At 45.4% G+C, this 22,221-nt stretch overlaps 1 long non-coding RNA gene across 10 annotated transcripts in view; it reads left to right on the forward strand.

Moving 5' to 3' along the window:
- Nucleotides 1–22,221, forward strand: part of LOC112642349 (uncharacterized) — a 93,726-nt gene that overhangs the window by 66,432 nt on the left and 5,073 nt on the right. For 3 of the 10 annotated variants that reach the window (XR_007402249.1, XR_007402251.1, XR_004805198.2), the window contains one exon: nucleotides 21,242–21,677. This is a non-coding gene — a long non-coding RNA (uncharacterized LOC112642349). Of the gene's footprint in view, nucleotides 1–8,210; nucleotides 8,282–13,606; nucleotides 13,691–21,241; nucleotides 21,678–22,221 lie in introns of all 10 variants that reach the window. The other 7 variants (XR_004805189.2, XR_004805193.2, XR_007402250.1 and 4 more) reach the window with 4 other exon arrangements.

A 22,221-nucleotide genomic window follows, 5' to 3' on the forward strand; every position in this document is an offset into this window, starting at 1 on the left:
ACTACAGTGTGTGAGGATTGTTACGATAGAGGAAGTCCCAGGTGCTTTGGATGGCCATGACAGAGACAGTGTCTAAAGCCTTACCAGTTTGAATTTCCATCATTTGGGGATCAAATCTGCAAGCATATAGAGATGTAGAAGGGAAATGCATATTGGAGAAGCTCCCAAGAGAAATAGAAGGATATAGCATTACTGAGTAGGAACATAATTAGGAGGGCAGTGGCAAGAAACGATCCCCAAGGATAGATGGGGAAACAGGATGATGCTCATCAATCATGGGGGAAAAAAGGCATCAAAGAATGATCATTTATTGATTCCCTGCAGTGGGAATAAAACAGTCATATCTTGCAGATAATGATTAACAGTGGGTATTAGTGTGATGCAGCCCTTCAGTGGTGGAGGTGATGAGGCACCTCTTTGATTTCCAAAGGCTTGGAGTATAACTGATTGGCCATCCACTGCTGAGCTCTGAAGTCCTTCATGTGCTTGCCTGAAGGCCACACTTCTTATGCTTATCCCCGGCCGATAACAGAGCGAGGTGGGGCTACTAAAACAGACTTGGTCTGAGGAGATCCGGGGCCCTTCTGATGGGTGACTTCCCACTTTCTTCTGTAGCTTCTCCCCCTAATGAGTTTTTGCACATCTAATCTCAGAGGATCCAGACTAGCATACCTTCCCAAGAGTATTCCAGAAGAAATGAATAGATGTTTCTTGAAGCATATTTTTATCCAGAAACCATCAGTGCTGTCAGGGTAGGTGCAGCAGTGGGGGCGGCAACCAGGCCGGGCTATGTGGCCACATGGCATGGCATTACACATGCACCTGGTTCAAAGTTTGGTCTTCCACTTTGGGGTGGGGGACCTGGGGCAAGTTACTTAATTTTTACTACTCTCTGTATCCTCATCTGTAGAATGGGATACTCATTTTTCCCTCACACGCTTTTATTTGGTGGGATAGATCAAGGTAATGCATGTAAAGTCTTACCACAGTACCTGGCACAGAGTTGGGCTTGCTGCTAAGGGCTTTATCTCCTTTCTCCTTCATCCTTGCCCGAGTGCATCATTCCTCTTTCATTTAGGGCCCCTTGATGCACCACCCTTTAATACAGCTTCATGAAGGCCCTACTTCTCCAAGAAGCCCTTACTACCAAAGTCTTAGGATTGAGATCTTTTGCTTCTTCTGACCTGCTGTTGGTGTCCCTTTCTTGGTTCTGATTGCACTGGACCCTGTATGGTTTACAGGGGATCTCTTCCACGTCCTCTTTATAGGAACTCCTCCTTCTCCATCCTTGTGGTTTTCGTGGGAGCCATGTTGGTGCTCTGCAATTCTATCTCCTGGATACAGTTGGTTGTTCTGTGGCATCTGAAATGAGCCATTGATACCTTCCCTAGGAATTTTAGACTCAAGAATGTCAGATTTGTTTCGGGAGGCAACTAAGGTCATCACATCTCAAGCTCGGAGGCTACTGGCAGCCCAGCCATGTGTTCCATTGGACGGAAGGAGAGAGCCTGGCCACAAGGAGCTGCCACACCTGAAAGGGAAAGAGGAAGGACAGGGAGAGGTCTGGCAGCATTGAAGTTCTTGGTTCTGGTTTTTCCATAGGTTCTGAGAGACACCCCATCATAACCAATACCCTTCTTGCATAAGCTAGTTTGAGTAGAGTATCTGTCACTTGCAGCCCAAAGAGTTCTGAGTAACGAAGGTGTTATTTTGTTCTATGTTTCTACCCTGCCTTCCCGCCTTGACTATGAACCTCTCAGGGGCAGAGACCATTTCTTTCTCTCTGCTTCTGCCCCCAGAGCCCAGAATAGTGCCTGGCCCCTCCCTGCAGCTGCTCCAGACAGATGTGCAGTTGACAACAAGGCTAAATGAAATATTATGCTCATGGAAGCTTTCTATATAATCTGTGCATGATGTCACACGACCACTTTAAATCTATGCCCAAAATTCAGGCTTAAATGTGCTAAAAATGTTTGGTGGCAAGGACTGTGGGCCCTTTTGGAAAAGAGCTCCTGGCAGGTATTTTGTAAGAGGCATGGAAGAGTTTCAAGTTGATGGGTGTTGCTAGGAGAAACACCACCCGAGATGAACCTATGTCACCATGCACCCCACCCCCGGCTCCCCTGCTCCTCTTCCTTCCCTTGTTCCGCCAGGCGACCTATTTAAAAATGCAAACATGAGGATACTGCAGCTACAACCAGCCTGTCTGTGGTTGTAGATGCACAGAAAGTTGGTTGGATTTGCTCTCAAGGCTCTTTGCACACATGATTCCATTTGAGTCCTGATTAAGGTGGAAAATCCACAAGGACAGAAATTTTTGTATTTCATGTACAACCTACACCAGGCTGGCCTTCTCAGTAAACATCAAGCAGGGTTCCTCTTCTGAGTTCTGCAACATGAGCAGGGCTAGGACTTGGGTAAGATGAAGACATTCACCTAGATGCAAAATGTAAGGGGGTACTGAAAAACTCGCCATTGAGATAAGTAACATTTCAATACAGTATTTTAAAAGGTCATTATTAATTTAAAAAGTCTGTGATAAGATTTTAGCATTTTACTTAAAGATGGGCTCTGTTGATGGGGTCAGGATTAGGGTGAGTTGCATGGGATGAAAGGGCAAGTGTGGGGTTGACCTTGAATGGAAGGTCCAAGGATAGAAGACACTCCTCTGAGTTCACCACAAGCCATCTGTCTTTCTCCTTGGCTTATAGATGACTGTGTGTTTCATTCTCCTTTGCGGTTAGGTACAGCCATGTGACTAAATTCTTGTGGAAAATCAGTAGAATTAATGTGAGTCACTCCAGGCCTGGCCATGGAGAACTCCAGCATTCGATTCTTCATGCTCTTCCAGCTTGATACCCATGAGCATGGGGACCTCAGAAGCCAAGGGTTGAACATGACAGAGTCACCAGACAAAATAACCTAGGAAATGAAGTCAGTAGTGAAGGAGAGCCCACCGGTCAGATCAAGGCATCCTTTCTGGACCTTAAGAGAATTAAAAAAAAAAAAACAACTTATATTCTGTTAATCCACTGAGATCTGGGAGATTTTATTCTTTCCAGCAGCTAGCATTACCTTAACTGATAAATAATTTGGTACCAGAAGTGGGATATTGCTGCTACAAAAACCTAAAATATAGGACATTGCCTTGGTGGTCAGGTGGCATGCAGTGAGGAAACTGATCTTGGAGGCTGGAAATATGGACACCCATGATGTACAGGTGCAAAGCTTTTGGTACAGTTGTCACCTGTGATAAATGAGAAGGCAGGCTATGTGCCTACTGGGCCTGTGGCTCTAAGGGACTCAGTTGGAAAGAGTCTGATAACAGGCTGGATTTTACTGTCTGCTTCTGGCAATAGATTACAAGAAAGAGATGAGCTCAAGAGAGATGTGGCTGAGTAGCCTTAAAATAGCTCCCATGTCTCCGAACTTGTAGTAGAAAGCAGCTGCAAAAGGTACACAGCCTCAAAAGAAGGATTAGTCTCCTATACCCACTTCAGATGTGGTCACAAAATATGATGGATGAGAAAGAGCCTCTGAGAGCCCAGATAGGAGCCACAGGAAATCATGAATGTGGAAGATTCTCCCAGAGAGCAGAGCCAGCACCTGGTTCCTTAAATGTCCTTACATTTCTCCATCATGAGGGTAGGCACACCTCTAAATTCCACTAGCAGATTGTTTATCTGAACCTTTCCCATCTCGCCTTTCAGGCTGTGTGCTGCTCCATGCCTGGAATGTGTTGGTGAGATCTTGGTGAGATTAGGATTGCACATTCCACTAGCAAATGTATAACCTGCCAGGGGGCTTTCAAATGCTTATACGCTTTATTATTATTTTTTAAAGATTTATTTATTTATTCATGAGAGACACAGATTGAGAGGCAGAGACATAGGCAGAGAGAGAAGCAGGCTCCCAGCAGGGAGCCCGATGCAGAACTCGATCCCGGATCCGGGGATCACGACCTGAGCCAAAGGCAGGCGCCCAACCGCTGAGCCACCCAGGCGTCCCTGCCTGTGCTCTTTAGTCCAGTATTTCCATGTGTAGTAATCTGTTCCAAAGAAACAGTCCAATGTGTAAATAAAGATTTAGGCACAAAGATATCCAATTCACTGTTATTTAAATAATAAGAAATTTGGGGCATCTGAATGGCTCATTTAGGTAAGTATCCAACTCTTGATTTTGGCTCAGAGCATGGTCTCAGAGTCGTGAGATGGAGCCCCATGTTGGGCTTTGCACTCAGTGGGGAGTCTGCTTGGGATTCTTTCTCTCTCTCTCCCTCCACTTGAGCACTCTCAAATAAATAAATCTTTTTTAAAAAAAGTAATAAAAAATTTGGAGACTATCTAAATATCCAACGAATTAAATAAAAGACCTAGTAAATTTATCAGATATTTATAGCATAGAATATTACTCATCCATTAACCTTTTTTGTATATGAAAAGTTTTTCATGATTTGAGAAAAGCTTATCATGCAAAATTGTATGTCAACGAAGACTGCTGCTCAGTAAAGACATATGCACAGCAAGAAAACCAGAGAAGGAGTATGTTAATATGTTTGTGGCGATTTTATAGGGAATTATAGGGCTTATTAGAGACAGTATCTTGGAGGTTTTGGTAACATACAGATTTGCTACAAAGGGTATAGATGGCTTTTATAATTAGGGAAGAGACTCTCCCTTGAAAGAATTGATGATGTACAGTTGTCACCTTCTTATCCCTGATGCTCTTCTGATTCTAGCATTTGGTTTGATGAGCTGGAGATACCATTGGCCTGAGAATCAGGAGCCCTGACTTCAGGCTTGAGTTGCTGGGGAAACTTGAGCCTCCCTGGGGCCTGTTTTCTCATTTGTACCCAACAGGGGCTGCGTGGGATGATACTGAGCTGGCCTTTCCAATTCAAAAAGTCTGTACACAAATGTGCTGAATCACCCTCCAGTTCATCATTCCTTGAGGTAAAACCAACCCTAAATCTTGGAGCCTGATAGACTTTGAAATTGGCCCTCATTTTAATTCTCAAGTTCTTAGCGTGAGAGCAACATTCAATATGGTTCTGAAATATCTCATGCAAAAAAGTGCCAGAGTCATAGACTGAAATATTTATTTGAATATAAATGAACTCAGATTTGCCAAAATGCGTTCCCCCTGTTGTCATGGACACAAATGCCTGACTTTCTGATTTGCATTTCTTCTCTAATGGGTACAATATGTTTCAGCTCCTCATTGGTGCTGGGATTGGATATGAGAAACTCACCCTTCTGTGAGCTCCCCAAAATGTCAGCCAGTGAGGAACTTTTGTGCCTTGGGTTCTGCTTCCCTGAGCCAGCTGGAAGTAAGTTTGTGTGCCCGTGGGGTCAGGACAGAAGCTCAGAAGACTCCTGGCCCCTCCCAGCCAGCTACTCCGGGAGGAACACAAGCAGTGGGCCCAGGTGCCTCCTACGTATTGCCTCTCGTGGTCCTTCTTCCCGCCTCTTCAGAAGTTCACTTTTGCTCCTTATTCTTGAGTAGTGAGGGTTGCAGGAATTCTTGAGCAGATATTCCTGATCCCTGCCAACAATGCTCTTTGTGATCCCTCTCGGTCCTAGGTTGCCCTCTGCCCTCCCTCTCAGCTCGAGTCCCCAGAATCACATTCTCCCTTGCCGCCTCACCTTGAAAAAGACAATCACCGAATCTCCCAATTATTCCCCCTCCTCTCACTCACTGAGCCTTGTTTTCCATTTCTAAAATGCTAATGGGATCTTGCGTGATTTTTCTTAAAACCCCTTCATGGTCTGACCCTGATGTTAAGATAAAGTCCCAAATCCTTATCACGGCTTTTGAGACCCTGTCCTATCTGGCTCCTGACCCCCTTTTCAATCTCATCTCATGCCATCAGGCCCTGGGCTCACTATACTCCAAGCACATTGGCCATCTTGGCATGTCACCTTCCCCCCTTCATTGCCTTTGCCCATGCTGTTCTCTCACTTGGAGCTTTTTCCTCTCGCCCCCGAGCAGATATTTCTTAGTTTTCAGATTTTACCTTAAATGCCACTTGTTTAGGGAAGTCTTCTCTGATGCCCCGAGTAGGTTATATAATCCCTAGATAAATGTACTTGGCATCCCCTGGCCTTTTCGTCTATGGACTTTTCACAATAGGAATTAAATACTGATCTCGTGTCTAACTTCTCTGCTGATCCGTAAGCCCAGCGATGTTTAGGATCAGGTTTACTCAGTTGGCCATTATATCTCCAGCCCCTTGCAGAGCGTCAGGGACACGGTAGGTGCCAAATAATTATTTGAATGAAAATGAGTTCTTCAGTCTGGTTGTCACAAATTTCTAAATCACAAATCTGACCCTGTAAGCCCCCAACCCACAACTCTCTCCTTCCCTGACAAAACCAAGTAACTCAAACTTAGCTGAGGGCTCATTGGGAGCATGAACAGACAGAGGTCCCCCATGGTCTGACTCCCAGGTCCTCTTCTCAGCCCCATTTCCTCACTCCCTGCCAGACCCTGCACGCCCCACACTTCAGAATCTCCTGACCCACCCATGGCTTCCACACTGAGTCTTGGTGCTTCCTGCTGGGTTTGTTCCCTTCTCCATGGAGAACTTCAGCACACCCTTCATAACCCAGTTTGGATGAAGGAACCAAGGCCTTCCCTCCTCTGAGAAGCCTCTTCCACCCCCAGCCAGCTGGTCCAATCCTGCTGGGTTGTATTACTCACGGGTAAGTTTGTAGTCAGTGTCACTCTCTTGTGAGTTGCTTTAGGACAGGAAGCCTGTCTTATTCTCCTGTGTCACCTGTGATCAGCATGAGATCTGGCCCACAGCCTGATGAGGGAACGCTCTTCTCTTCTCCGCATGCTTTCTCTCTGCTCCTGGACAGGAAAGCACTTCTGCCTCCCCTCGTGCCTGAAGTGCCGCTGCTCCAACCCCTTCCTAACTGTGCCCTGCCACCAGAGGAGACGTTGATATCCGATTGGTCAGAGTGAGGATATTCTCTGGAACAAATTGCACTCATGGGTGGCATGTCTGTGTCTTAAAGGCAGAGACAGAGGCTCTGCCCCTCTCCCACCTGTTAATCCAGCCAAGGCCCACAGTCCCTCCGCCCTCCTCTCTGATGCAGGTTCTGTGCCTCAGCCCCAGAGGTAGGTCACATGGGGCCTGCTCTGAGGGTCTCACCAACCTCACCTTTGGAGATTCAGGCCTCCTGGCAAAGCTTTGCTCCTGTCTCAGTCCTGCATATGAGGGAGTGAGGAAAAGATGTTGGACCCGTGGCCAGTTGCCAGGAATAAAGGGCTGCTTTGTTTCCTATTTGATGATGGTGCCTGGTGCATGTGCTTTACCAGGCAGTCCTTGATGGCCCCCATGGACTCCCTCACGTGGTCACTGAAATAATTCTCAATTCCGAGAGCCTGGGTTCAAATCCTGGCTCAGTACATGCTTGACTGAATGTGAACAAGTGATGAGGCTTGCATTTCCTCACCTAAAAAACAGGGACATCAATAATGTTCACCTCTTAAGGCTTTTGTGAAGATTACTTTTATTTTATTTTTAAAAATTTTATTTATTAGAGAGAGCACAGAAGCAGGGGGAAGGGACAGAGGGAGAGGGAGAAGCAGACCCCCCACTGAGCAGGGAGCCCAACACGCGGATTTATCCCAGGACCCCGAGATTATGATCTGAGCCAAAGGCAGATGCTTCACCGACTGAGCTACCTAGGTGCCCCTGTGGTGAAGATTGGATGAGAGGTTCTGAGCATGATGCCTGGCTCTCAGGAAGCACCAGGTGACAAAGAGGGACCCGGTTAGGGCGCTGGAGTGTAAGCTCTCCGAGGGCATGAATGCATCAGTCTCTTTCAGGGCTGCATCTTTCACTCCTGGGACTGAGCCTGAGGCAGAGCAGGTGCTTGGTGAATGCTTATTGTGTGAATGTTATTGTTCCTATTGTTAATAACGTGTAGGAGGCACTCAGTAAAGCTTTGAAAATGAATGAATGGATACATGCACGTCTCTCCAAAGCCAGTCTCTGATACACAGGCTCACTAAAAAGATAGAAAAGAGTCTGTTTTAATAAAATCAAGCACAGACCAGGGAGACCTCTCTACTTTGCAGTTATCTGAAGTGTCAGCAGAATTTTCTAGATTTGGATAGCACTGGCATTTTGGAACAGTCACGTGATGGGAACTCCTTCCTCCTTTCCACACGACTCTCTGGCCTCCTTCCTGTCTCAGATTCTCTCCTGGGTCCTGTGACACAGATGCACCAGGCACCATCCCGGCCCCGAGGAGCTCCAGGCTCACAGGTGAGTCCCTGGGAAGCCCTGGGGTCATGGTCTCAGGTACCCACCATGTGCTGTCGTCCAGCTCCAGCTCTGTCCCTTCCTTGCGAGTCCCCTGAGGATGCCCCTTCCTCTCTCTAGGAACTTCCATGATGGGTTTGGACTAGGTCAGTAGTGTCCCCTCTTCGGAGCAGAGGAACTCTTTGTTCTAGTAAAAATCCTATGTGGAAAATGAGGCTGCCTTGGTGGCGCCGTTGGGTAAGCTCCGATTCTTGGTTTTTGGCTCAGGTTGTGAGCTCGGGTTCGTGGAATGGAGCCCCACCTCGGGCTCCATGCTCAAGCCTGGAGTGTGCTTGGGTTTCCCTTTCTCCCTCTCCTTCCTGCTCTCTCTCTCTCTCTCTAAAATAACTAAATTGTAAAAAAACAAAACAAAACAAAACAAAAAACAGTACAAGTGAGGGTAAAAGCAGATACAAGGAAGCTGCCAGGACCGGGATGGTGGAGGCTGGCTCTGCCCACAGTCCCAGTCCCTGCCCTCCCTTTCCGACCCCCCCACCTCAGGAGTGCTGAGGGTGGGAACACAAGGTCCCTCCAGCATTATTCATGATCCTGTGGTCCTGGACTGCCCAAGATTTCCTTGTTTTTTTTTTTTTTTGTTTTTTTTTTGTTTGTTTGTTAAATATATGTTTATCTTCAAATAGTTTTTAGATTGAGGGAAGAGGTGAGAGGAGAGTACAGAGAGTTGCCATAGAACCCACACTGAATTTTCCCTGTAATTAACCACTCACGTCAGCATGGAGTGTCTGTCACAACGCACGAGCTGGTATCGACCCACTGTTACTAACCGAAATCCATACTTCACGAAGACTTCCTTAGTTTTCCCTTAATGTCTTTCCCCTGTCCCTGGACACCACCTAGGACATCACATTCCATCTACTCATCGTGGCTTCTCTGGCTCCTTGTGGCTGGGATAGTTTCTGAGCTTTCCCTTTTTTGGATGATCTTGACAGTTTGCAGAGTACTGGTCAGGTATTTTGTAGACTGTCCCTCAGTTGGGATTTGCCTGATATTTTTCTCATGATTAGTCTGGGGTTATGGGTTTTTGGAGGGAGATCCCAGGGGTGAATGCCATTCTCATCACATCATTATCAAGAGTCTATCCCATCCGTGTGACTTACCACTGCTCCATCAGTTGGCTGAGGCATATTGGTTGGTTTCTCCACTGAAAAGTCACTCTCCATCCCCACTTTCCTTACTCTGTACTCTTCGAAAGGACACCACTATGACTTGAGGGTGGGGAATTTTACTCCACTTCCTTGAAGACAGAGGATATACGTAAATTATCTGGTATTCTTTTGCACCAAAGATTTGTCTCTTCTCCCCCACTTATTTATGGTTCACTCATTTATTTATCTCTGTATAGATTCATATTTATTTTATATTTTGGGTTATAATCCAATACTATTTTATTTGTTGCTCAGATCATATCCAAAGGGTTCTGATTTCAGAAGAGCTTGGGTACCGGCTGGTTCTGCCCCCAGAAAGAGCTCATCAGTGAGGAGACAGCGTTTGGTGCAGGAGGAGGGATGGGGCTATTGGTTATGGAGGCCTCCAATCCATCTGTGCTCTGTGCTGGAGGAGGGGTCTCTGGCAGCTGCTGCTGAGGATATTTTTGGGGGGGGTTGGGAGAAGCGGAGGTGATCCCCACCCCTACTCACCACCCTCAAAGAATCAGAAGAGAACTAAAGAGCTAAAGAAAAGCTGGCTTAGCTGGAGCCCACTCTCTGTTCCCCTGAATGGTTTTGATGGTGGAATTTAAAGGGGCAGTAACGTGTACTCACACCATCTTGTTATTTGTGTCACATGTTGAAAACCTTGTTGGGTAAACTGGGGAGCAAAGCAAAAGGAAACCCTCAATGATTTCACCTGCATGCAGATCTCAGAAGCAAGTCCTCCTTAGTGAGAGAAAACAGAAGTGGGGTGTACATGCGTGTGTGGACCTGTGTTAAGATTGGTCCTGATGATTTACAGCATCTGCAGATGGAACAGGACCCCAATATTGAGGATTTAGCTGCAGGAGAGGGCTGTTGGAGGAAGGAGACCCGAGTTCCAGTCCCTGCCCCATCGTCAGCTTGCCGTGTGACACTGGGCAGATGCCACATGCCACACATCTCTAGGTCTTGGATTCCTCACCCGTAAAGTGTGGAGGTTAGGAGCAAAAAGAATATAACATCAGGAACGAGGCCAGTGACAATACTGCCTTTTTGAGGGTGTTACTATGTAGTAGATGCCCCATTAAGTGCTCTGTACGCATCATCTCCACAACAGACCTGAGACGTCAGGGGTTTTGTTCTCATTTGACAGATGAGGAAACAGGTTCAGGCATGGTGAGGCCAATAGATCAGGAAACAGTTGCCACTGAAAAGACAGTTACTCACAATTCCCAAGAGGGAAGCAGGGCCAGAAGAGGAAGCACCCGGGTAGGTCAGGCATGCTGTCTGGGCTGAAGAGAACATAGTTGATGTCCAGGCTGGGATTTGAATTTTCTCTCCAGGACTGGGATTTTTATGATTGAGAACCCAGGTACTGGGGCAGATTCCCGGGGCTGCGATGCTGTGCAGCTCAGGCCATTTGCATCAGCTTTCTGAGCCTCCACTCTCCCATCTGTAAACAGGCTCAGCAATAGAATTTTCTAAGAGGATGGAGGCTCTGCCATCTAAGAGCTGGTCCTTGAAGGAAAACCCTTGCAGGGGAGCTGAGACAGGTTCAGGATGCAAATGCAGACAGTTCAAGCTCATTAATTCTGACTTCAGTGGTTTGCAGTCTGGGATGATTTGAAGCCAGTAAAACTAGGCTTCCTTTTCACTATTAATAAGAGTGTAAACAAGATTAGGGGGCGAGTGCAGGGAAGCTAAGGTAGGCCATTGTTATCATAATATTGCAAGGGAATGTTAATTCACACAAGCAAACAAACTATTTTCAACTACTTTGAGGCTGCTGTTTACATATCAACAGTGTGCTAATTGCAAATGACTCTTTCTCAGTGCAGAGCTGGGTCTACTCTGTTAGCTTTTGGTGGGGGAATTTTTTACATTTGAAGACTTCTCTTTAAAACTACTGTGTAGGGATCCCTGGGTGGCGCAGCGGTTTAGCGCCTGCCTTTGGCCCAGGGCGCGATCCTGGAGACCCGGGATCGAGTCCCACGTCGGGCTCCCGGTGCATGGAGCCTGCTTCTCCCTCTGCCTGTGTCTCTGCCTCTCTCTCTCTCTCTGTGTGACTATCATAAATAAGTAAAAATTAAAAAAAAAAATAAATAAAACTACTGTGTAAGTTGGGCTTTTCTTTTTACCTTGTTGTTACCAACCATCGGAGGATCCCCAAGATTCAGGGAGGGTGCTCACAGGAGAGCACTGCCTTGCACAGAGGTGAGCAGAGGCTGATGGGGAGCTACGGAGAGCTGTGGGCATGGAGGTGCCTGAGCAAAGGCTTCCCAGGAGAATTGACCATCTGCTTGGGTCTAGAAGGGTGATGGGTTTGGCTTGATCTGGGACCAATTCCTGAACTCACACCCTGTCTCACCTGTCCTGTGCACCCCACTTGTCTGGCCATCTCCCCATTCGTTCGTTGCCCTACCTTTCACATGGCACTCAGCTGCTAGATAAGAGCCCAAGGGGCTGTCGCTGTAGGGAGGGGCAATGTACTCCTGGGGCAATGTAGCTGGACATTGTGGAATATGGGAAGCCCAAAGAATTGCCCCTCTTTTGAATGCATACGCAAGATGTTAGGGTAGGAGGGTATGTAGTAGTTCTCAAATCTGGCTGCATATTAGAATCACCTGGGAAGCTTTTAAAAAAAATTGAATTCCCAGGTTCCACCCCAGATCAATTAAGTCAGTAGGGTAGAGGATCACAGCTGTAGAGTTTATTACTTACATTGCTCAAAGGGATGCTTGATCCCATTATATCTCACATGGCTGTCACACTTTTCTGTGTGTTTTCTTTGCTTCTCCCTCATTAACAAGCGTAACGAATTCATTACTTCCATTAAGTCAGCCAACCTTTATTGAGTGCTTTATACCAGGCATGATACCATAATTTGGAGGGCCAAAGATGAATGACACAGTTCCTGCCCTCAGGACTTCGTAACTGGGGAGAGAGAAGTGTGCAAAGAAAATAGTATTCTGGTGTGGCCAGTGCTGTCATGGAGGAGGGGCACCATTGTGCAGGAGCACCGAGGAGGCAGTGAAGGACTCAGTCTGGAGGGGATGGGGAACATTTCCTAGAAGAGCTAGCATTGAGGGTGAACCTTGAAAAGATAGTAGGAATTCTCTGGGCTAAGGGAACTTTGGGCAGAGGGAACAGTATGAGCAAAGGGCAGGAAGTATGAAGCTGGGTTGTGCATTTATCACTCTGTGTCGGGCACGGTGTGGAGCACTTCACCTTCATGAACTCTTCCTAATCCCACAAGGTAAGAACTCGTTTTACTTCCAGTTTACAAATTAGGAAACTGAGGCAAAGGGAAGTTGAACAGTGTGACTAAAGTCCCACAATTGGTAAGTGGGGAAGTTGAGATGGAAACCAAGCTGCACCCAACCCCAGAGCAAGAACTAGATGAGGAGGATGTGGGGAGGTGGGTGGGGGTGGGTAGCAGGGCAGGATGTGTGACAAGGGTAATGCTCACAATAGGATCTTACATTTATCCACTGTTTATCTGGTGCACCATGATTTCTTTTTTCTTTTTTCTTTTTTTCCCCAAAAGAAAATTTCAAGCAGACTCCATGCTGAGCCAGAGCCTGACACAGGGCTCAATCCCATGAGCCTAAGATTAAGGCCTGAGCTGGAACCAAGAGTCAGACACTCAAGCAACGGAGTCACCCAGGCAGCCCAGTACATCATGATTTCTAAAACACATTTCTTTACTTGGGTGCCCAACACTTCCTGAGTGGACCGATTTTCAATGCACTACCTCTCAGCCCTCTCTGGAGCCAGATGGATACAGGAAGGGCAGCCAGGGCTCTGAGCCAGTGGCAGGGTTAGCAGGGCCTCTGCATGGTGGTCACTGGCCTTGGAGCTCCCAGGCTAGGCTGTGGGGCCCTCTGGCTCTGACTGAGGAAGTGCTGCACATTGCCTGGGGTACAAAGTGCATAATTTGATGATTTGGGGGATTCCTGTGTCATTCATTGATCTGGAGTGTCATTCATTGATCTGGAGAAATATACACTCATTTTGGTGCCACCTTTGGGTCCCCACTTAAATACCCATAGTTTGTCTGAGGTCTTCCCTGGTTGTGATAATGTATATATATCTTTTGTAAGAATGACTTTTTTTTTTTTTTTTTTTTTTGTGGCAGAGCTAAGACATTGCGTTTAAAAAGCAAGAGCTCTGGGCTTGCTTTTTGGAGTCAGTGGAGCTGGTCTTGCTATTAGGACAGTAAGTAAGTGACCTGCTCTTAAGGGCAGGAGGGGTAAGATGGTCTCACAGTGTGCAGGGTCATTCTGCTTCTTAGAACTCAGTTGGGGGGTCATTTGTAATTCTGGAGACTGGTTTTGAGGGACACGGACCCCTTGGTACTATAACAGAGCTCAGGTGGAAAGCTATAATCACAATATGTTACCCTGACAAAAGTGAAGACTTGTTTAAAATACGTATCTCTGAGAATCCTCTCTTGCAGAGACAAATGAAGCAATTTGAGGAATAGGCTCAGTCTATGTTAAACACAAAGGGGATGAGAGAATTAATTAAAGGGGAGGGGCGGGATTGATCTCTGTGCTTGAAGCCGTGAGCCTTGGTTTGCCACATCCCTGACAACCTCTGATGCCTGTGCCGGGACACACCTTAGAACGTGTCCTCTGCACAATGCACTGGAGAAATGAGATTAGCAGGCATCGTAGGAGGCATTAACGGACGGTGGTTCTTACACAGGGCAAGTCTATGTAGCATCTGAGCAAGAACTAGAAAAAGGAGTCCCTTCTGGAAGGAAACAGCCTTGAGAGTGCCCAGCTTGGCAAGTGATGAGAAGCTGGTTTCTCTTATCCCTCTGCTCTCTTGGCCAAGTGCCTTCGTGGAAACTGTACACCTGTGCCTGGCAGCGGGGGGCCTGAGGTTGCGGTTGGTCCTCTCTCTGTCTCTCTGCCTCAGCCCAGAACAAACATGTGGCTGGATAGGAGCCACAGAAGCCAAGAGGAGGTGGAATCTGGTGGCCTGCCAAAGACATCTCATCACATTCTTCCCCCAGGACTACCTGAAAAAAGCCACGGGCCTGAGGACTGACCTTCTTGAGAAGCTCTCCTGTGCTGACACTGGCAACATCACCAGGGAATCATTTGGAGGCACCTCCTGTGTGCCAGAGGATGTCTTCAGAGCCAGGCAGCGTATTGGTTTCCTGTTGCTGCTGTAAGGAATGACCACAAATTTAGTGGCTTAAAATGACACAAATTTATTCTCTTCATGTTCTGGAAGTACGAAAGTCCAAAATGGACTTATTGTTTAAAATCAAGGTATCGGCAGGGCTGCATTCCTTTTGGAGGCTCTTCAGGAGAATCTGTTCCCTTGCCTTTCCTAACTCCTGGAGGCTGTCTATACTCTTTGGCTAGGACCCCTTGCTTCATCTTCCAAGCCAGCTGTATAGCATTTTCATGTCTTTCTCTTTGACCTTTCTGCCTCTGTCTTATAAGGACCCTTGTGATTAATTGTGATTATCTCAGGTAATTGAGTATTGTCTATCTCAAGATCCTTAAAAGTCACATCTGTAAAGTGCTCTCTGCTGTGTAAGGTAACATCATCACAAATTCCCAGACCCAGGACTAAGACATGGACTTCTTTGGGGGTCCATTATTCTGTCTACCACAACACTTATATGTTGCCTTTGTTTGTTTGTTTCCAATGTCTGTGTCTCCATCAGATTGTCAGCTTCTGGAGGGTAAGAATTGTATACATTTTGTATGGTTGGCATGTTTCACATTACTTAACACAGTTGCTGTTGGCAAATACTAATTCTTGAACAAATACATCCTGACCTCTTCAGGGTTATGGGTAAGGTCACCGAAGCCTAGAGAGATGTGCGGCTTGTTTCAAGTCTTATCAATCTTGTGGCAGAGCTGGGTTCAGAACCCAAGTCATAAAAGTCTTTCCACTTTCCCTAAATAGATAGTGGTCCAAAGTCTCAGCATACAAGATAGCCTATCCTTTTCCCATAGGATGACATGGACATTCCTCCAACCCTGCTGGCTGGGGTTGTTTAGAAGGACATTACCTATCCAAATGGAGTATAAAGAAGAATCCAAGCTATGGAGTCTCTAAGACGTAGGTCTAAGTTCTGCTTCCACTTATAGCAGTTAGCTATTGCTGTATAACCAACCTCCCCATAACCTAGTGGCTTAAAACAACAATAATTTATAATTTCTCATTTGTCTGTGGGTTGGCAGTTTGTTAATCTAGACCTGACTTGATTGACCTTGGCTTGGTTTGCTCATGTCTGTGGTCACCTACTAGGTGAGCTGGGGACTGGCTGGCCTGGGATGGCCCAAGCTGGGACAAATCAGCTTTGTTCCATGTAGTCTCTTATCCTCCAGTGGGTAATCCTAGGCATGTAGTCGTGGCCACGGCAGGTTCTGGGAGAGAGAGTAGGAGTGTACCAGCTCAGAACTGGTGTGTTATTACTTTTGCCACATCCTCTTGGCCAAAGCAAATCAGACACTAGATTCAAGGGGATATGGACATGTCCCCACTTCCTTTAGGGGAGGATCTACAAAGTCACAGTCCTGATACAGGAAGGGGTAGAAAATTAGGGACAACTGTATAGTTAGTGTACCCCATGCTTTGACCCCATGACAGTCAAGTTTCTTAATTCTTTGATTCTCTAGTTTCCTCACCTGGAAAATGGGGAAATAGTAATAATATTACACTGTGGTGAGGATTAAATGAGATGGAACTCGTGAAACCCTTAGCAATGCCTGGCATGGTGCTCAGTAATGATAGCAGTGGCTGTGCCTAATAAGATCAGCAATTACTCTTGTTTTTGTTATTGTTATTACATAATAATTGTTCCTATTATTGTAGTTTCTACGTAGCAGAAAAACCATGGTCCTAATAAGAGATAACAGATGCTGGCGGGATGTATCTCACTTCATGGGGACAGGAAGGAGGCCAGAACATGGCTGTTTCTCAGGTTACTGAGAACCTTTTATCTTTCTTCCATTTCATAAGGATAAATATGAAGGGCCCCTGGGTGGCTCAGTCGGTTAAGCATCTGACTCTTGATTTTGGCTCCAGCAGGTCATGATTTCAGGGTAGGATCGAGCCCTGCATGAAGCTCAGAGCTTTTGGGGGGGAGGGCTCTGCTTGAGATTCTCTCCCTCTCTGCCCTTCCCCCTGCTAGCACACAGAGCACTCCCTTTCTCTCAAATAAATGAATCTTTAGAAAAAGGATAAATATGAATATAGCATTTAGGGACAGCGTGGGACTTGAATTCAGAGGACCTGGATCCACGTATTAGATCTTCATCCTATTAGCTGTGAGAATTTGGACAAATTTTACTGTACCTCCCTGATTCTCAATTTCTTTCCCTATAAAATGGAGCTAATAGTACCTACTTCCCTAGTCTGTTAGGCGAGCTGACTCAGTTGCGACAGGTAAAGAAGAGTTCTGCAAGCTGGAAAACACTAGGCAAATATTCCTTATTATCGATCAGTCCTTTCCTTCTTGTCATCTGCATCTGTGCCCTCAAAGGCCTAGGCTGTCTCAGGATGATGAGCTTTAAGAAGATGATGGAAATTTCTTGGCTCTCTGGTTATCTGTGAGCAGGAAACTTATCTTAACTTGTGTGATTTTCCAGCAGTTATCCAAGCTTAAAAGTTTCATAAAAGGGGACAAATTCCAAATGTTCAACCTTCTAAAATCAAAAGAAATGACTCACAGGTCATTAGCATCCCTGGAACATAGTGGCTTCTGTTTTATTGCTATTAAGTAGGATTTAGCTCTATTTTATTAAGGCAATTTTTACAATCATGTGAGAGGTTAATGCATTTCGCACATAATCCACTGCCTAGCTCACTAAATGCTGAACCCATTAAAGCCAAGCCATACAGGGGAAGGTTTCAAGACAGAGTGACAAATTATGGGTGGTGTGCAATGAGTGACTAAAAGTATCTGAGGGTGTTTTTTTTTTTTTTTCTCCGAAATTTAAAATTTGTTCTCAAGCAGGAAAATAATTGGGCTGTCCTAGCAAAAGTACTTATGTAGGAGCATATGGCTGCAGCTGGTAAGCCCTGATGGGCAGTAATGGACTCTTGCCCAGGTGCCAAAGTTCTGAGAGAGTATCCCTTCAACAATTCCTAGCCCTCTGGCCACTTAGGTCTTCTTTTATGATTTTTCTACATCTTGGGACCTGAAAGGCAGTATCTGCCAGGAATTCTGCATTTATTAAGCAATAATGGATTGCCCCACCCTCTGTACTCTCTTCATGGAAGACAGAGCCGGTTGGAGTTTTGAGCAGTAGCAGGTCATAGTGATCACGTGGGTATCTGAAGCCTGGAGAAGGAGGCAGGAGCCAGATCATGGAATACTTTGTAAATTTTTTAGAGTAAATATGTAGACATTTGGGGTAAATATCTAGGGGTGGGATAGTTGGGTCAAATAAGCAGCCTCTGTTTAACCTCTCTCATATATTTTGCCTTCCTACCAGTAACGTATGATCATTCCAGGCTGCATCTTTGAAATCGGAGCCATTCTGGCGGGTTTCTAGTGGCATCTCTAGTGGTGTTATAATTTGTGTTTTCCTAGGGATGAGGGACATTGACATCTATCTGTGTATGTGATGAGGTCAGGATTTTAAACAGTGGACGCAGAGAATCTGATCTGTGTTTTAGGTTCTCGAACCAAGATGGAACTAAGATCTTGAATCTGATTTCTTCTCATCATCCCCGCTGAAGTGCTGCAACCGAAGGGACAGGGAAATTCCTTTTTTTTTAAAATTTTTATTTATTTATTTGTATTTTTTTTTAATTGGAGTTCGATTTGCCAACATATAGCATAACACCCAGTGCTCATCCCGTCAAGTGCCCCACTCAGCGCCCATCACCCAGTCACCCCATCCCCTCACCCACCTCCCTTTCCACCACCCCTTATTCGTTTCCCAGAGTCAGGAGTCTCCCATGTTCTGTCTCCCTCTCTGATATTTCCCACTCATTTTCTCTCCTTTCCCCTTTATTCCCTTTCACTATTTTTTATATTTCCCAAATGAATGAGACCATATAATGTTTGTCCTTCTCTGATGGACTTACTTCACTCAGCATTGTACCCTCCAGTTCCATCCACGTTGAAGCAAATAGTGGGTATTTGTCGTTTCTAATGGCTGAGTAATGTTCCATTGTATACATAGACCACATCTTCTTTATCCATTCATCTGTCGAAGGACACCGGGGCTCCTTCCACAGTTTGGCTATTGTGGACATTGCTGCTATAAACATTGGGGTGCAGGGGCACAGGGAAATTCTACATAATTTCTGAAAACCACAAAAAGGTCCTAGCCACTTCTTTGAAACCTCTGAGAGTTTTAGCAAAATAAAATTGGAAGCGGAGAGCACAGTAGAGGTAGGTACTGGCTGCTTGCTCTGCTATCCTTTGGTTGGTGGAATGAATGAAACAGTTTTACTCTGCCCCACTGCTTAGTTCTTCTTGGATCTAGCATTCTATGTTAGAAACTCCCGATGGCAGAGGAAGGGGTAAGGCTCAGTCCTCTAATACCCACACCTGAGACTGCAAAAAAAATTCCAAACAAACAAAAACCACCCCTGGTTGTACCATAATATCTATTGTTTCCTTCTTTCATAGCAGTAGCGTTTTTAGCTGGTCAGATGGCCACTCAGAATAAGAATTACATTTCCTAGCCTCCCTTACAGTTAGGTATGTTTATATGATTATAGAGGTTTAGTCTCTGGAATGTAAGTAGAAATGGTAATGGTCATCTCCAGGAAATACTGTGTGTGTGTGTGTGTGTGTGTGTGTGGATGTGGGTGTGGGTGTTGGCAGGACTGAGGGAGAGAGAAAATCCCGAGGAATCTGTATGCCCAGGGTGGAGTCCGACACTGGGCTCATCATGAGGCTTGATCCCACCACCCAGCAATCATGACCTGAGCTGAAATCAAGAGTCAGGCGCTTAACTGGCTGAGCCACCCAGGTACCCCACCAGGAAGTGTTCTTAAAGAGAGAGTGTATAAATTTTCCCCACCTTCCTACTGCTGGATGGATTCTGGACTTGAGGGCTGGAGTTGAAGCATTCTCTTTAGACTATGAGGTAAGACCCTATGCTGTGGAAGATAGAGCAATAAGACTGAATGAGCCAAGACCCCTGACACTGTGGAACGTTGAATCAAAGCTAGACTGACAGCTTCTGGATTTCTGTTTCTTGAGAGAGAAATAAGCTTATATCTTATTTAAGGCACTGTTGTTTTGTCATTTGCAGCTGAAGTTAATTTTAATTTATAAATCCTAATTCCTCATTGCTGTTGGTCACTTTCAGGAAAGGTATAGTGACCTACTAATTACCAGCAGATTATCCAAAGTGAACTAACTATAAATGTCATCAACAAGTATGAGGAAATGGTGAGAAGATGCTGGTTTTGTGAAAAGACTTAGCAATTCAAAGAGAGGGGCTAGAAAACCAGTCTGAACATTGAGCATAAACAGTGTACTCGGTGGAAAGGGTATTTGAAAAAGCCCTCTTAATTGTGTGAGATGCTGTTATGTTGATTTTTAAAAGATCAATCTGAAAACAATAAGGAGTTCTTAGAAAGAAAGACATGATTTCCATTGGTTTCTACGCTATCAAGGCTATGCATCGCCAAATGGAAACGTCAAAGAAGAGCCTGATGAATTAAAAAACTAGCTTGAGAAACTCTCCCAAAGCTCAGATGAAGATTTTGAAGAGATAGAACAGAAGTGCCAAACGAAAGGGAAAAGAACTTCAGAACGAATGGGGGAATACAAATAAAAATAGGCCTGGAGACTCAGATCCAGGAAATTCACTGTCCATTTAATGGAGGTTTCAGATGCAGAGAGCTTTATAGAAGTGAAGCTGTAATTGAAGAAGAGACTGTCCTTGAATTGAAAAAAACAAAACAAAACAAATACATCTTCAAATAGCAATCTCCACAAAGGGTTGGAGAGGAGCACTGAAGGAAGTTCAAAACTTTAGAGATTATCGGAAAGGTATCACTAGTATCAGAAAAACCAATAAGAGGTTCAGATTGTTGACTGATTTATCTTCAAATTGTGCTCAAATATGATGGAAAATATAAAGTTCAGAGAATAAGTAATTGTGACTGTACTTTCTCCTATAAACTATTAAAATAATAACAGTCTTGGTTACTTACTATGAGACAGGCACTGTTCAAAGCATATTGGTTGAATTATTTCATTTAGCTCTCATGGCAACCTCAAAAGGTGGGCACTATCATCCTTTTTACAGACGAGGAAGTTGAGGCACAGAGAGGTAAATAACTTGCTCAAGGCTACACAGTAAAGGCAGAAGGGACACAGTATGAACTCAGCTCATGGTTTTTTTATTTTTTATTTTTTATTTTTTATTTATTTGAGAAAGAGCGAGCAAGAGCACGCACAAGCAGGGCGAAGGGCAGAAGCAGAGGGAGAAGCAGGCTCCTCGCTGAGCAGGGAGCCAGACATAGGTTTCCATCCCAGGACCCTGAGATCATGACCTAAGCTGAAGGCAGACACTTCAACTGACTGAGACACCCAAGCGCAACCTCAGCTCACGCTCTTAACTACCAAACTACACTACTTCCTAAAACAAGTTGAGGAATATTAATCTAGTAGAAGAACCAGACTTTAATCAATGCCTGTTAAGCTGCAACTATGATAAGTGCCAGTAGGGGGTGCCGTAGAGTTTTCATGCCTGGGAATCCAGCCTGACGCTTCACAGATGAATGGCGTGTAGTTACTGCTTATTGAATGCTTTTTTTCTACCAGATACTGAGCATCATCCAAAGGGGAAAACTAGAGGAAGGATCTGGGGTGACGATCTTCTACTTACATGGAGCACAGAGACAACTCAGACTTGGGAGGAACCGTGTCTGTCAGAGGAGAGTATTATCTCCACCACATCCAGTGTCGGCTTATAAACCCCACCAACAGGGAGCTCACTACCTCTTGCGGTACTCTGCATCGTCATTGAGCACCTGGACCCCAAACAGTCCCAGACTTCAAATCTGAGGTTGTCCTGAGCTAGAAGATGATCGCAGAGTCTTGGCTGGTTAACAATAAAGATAGAGGAACAATGTGCTTCCCCAAAGGACAGGCATGCTTATGATGGAAAAAGGAAGTGTTCATGAGGGCCGTGATGCAGCTTCCCAGAGGCTGATCTTGTAATCACACCTCCTGGATGTCCAGAGTAGCCTCTAGTGCTGTGAGTCTCTTGATTTCCTGATTCACGTATTTACTCCTTCACACTACCATTCATGGATTTTTTTTTTGTACACACCTCCATTCATTCACTCCTCAATTTATTTTTTTCATTCATTCATTGATTTAGTAGGCATTTGCTAGGTCCCTGCTGGTCTATGTGCAGGAGGAGGACGGGATCCATTTCTGGGAGGTCCTGCTCCGTAAGAACTAAGACGTCAGTTACTAACTATGAAAAAGCCTGCAGATTTCCAAAGTGTTTGGGGTCTGTAAGAGTAGGGACTGCTCCCAGCATCCATCTAGAGGACTCGAACTGTGCACTGAGGGGCAAGTGTGTGTGCTGTCCCACACAAGCAGGCAATTCACTAGAAGGAGGGTGGCTCTAGTGACTTATGGGTAAATGAAGACGCACTTGAGTTTTCCTCTCAGCTCCCATTTTATAAATGAAGATCTGGGCTCAGGTCACATTTCCCTAAGCCATGGTCTGAAAGCAAGGTATGCTTCCCACTTTAGTGCAGATAGGTAGCATAGGGGATAGCTATTTAGGA

Source organism: Canis lupus, chromosome 15 (genome assembly GCF_003254725.2).
Source record: "Canis lupus dingo isolate Sandy chromosome 15, ASM325472v2, whole genome shotgun sequence".
NCBI lineage: Eukaryota > Metazoa > Chordata > Mammalia > Carnivora > Canidae > Canis > Canis lupus.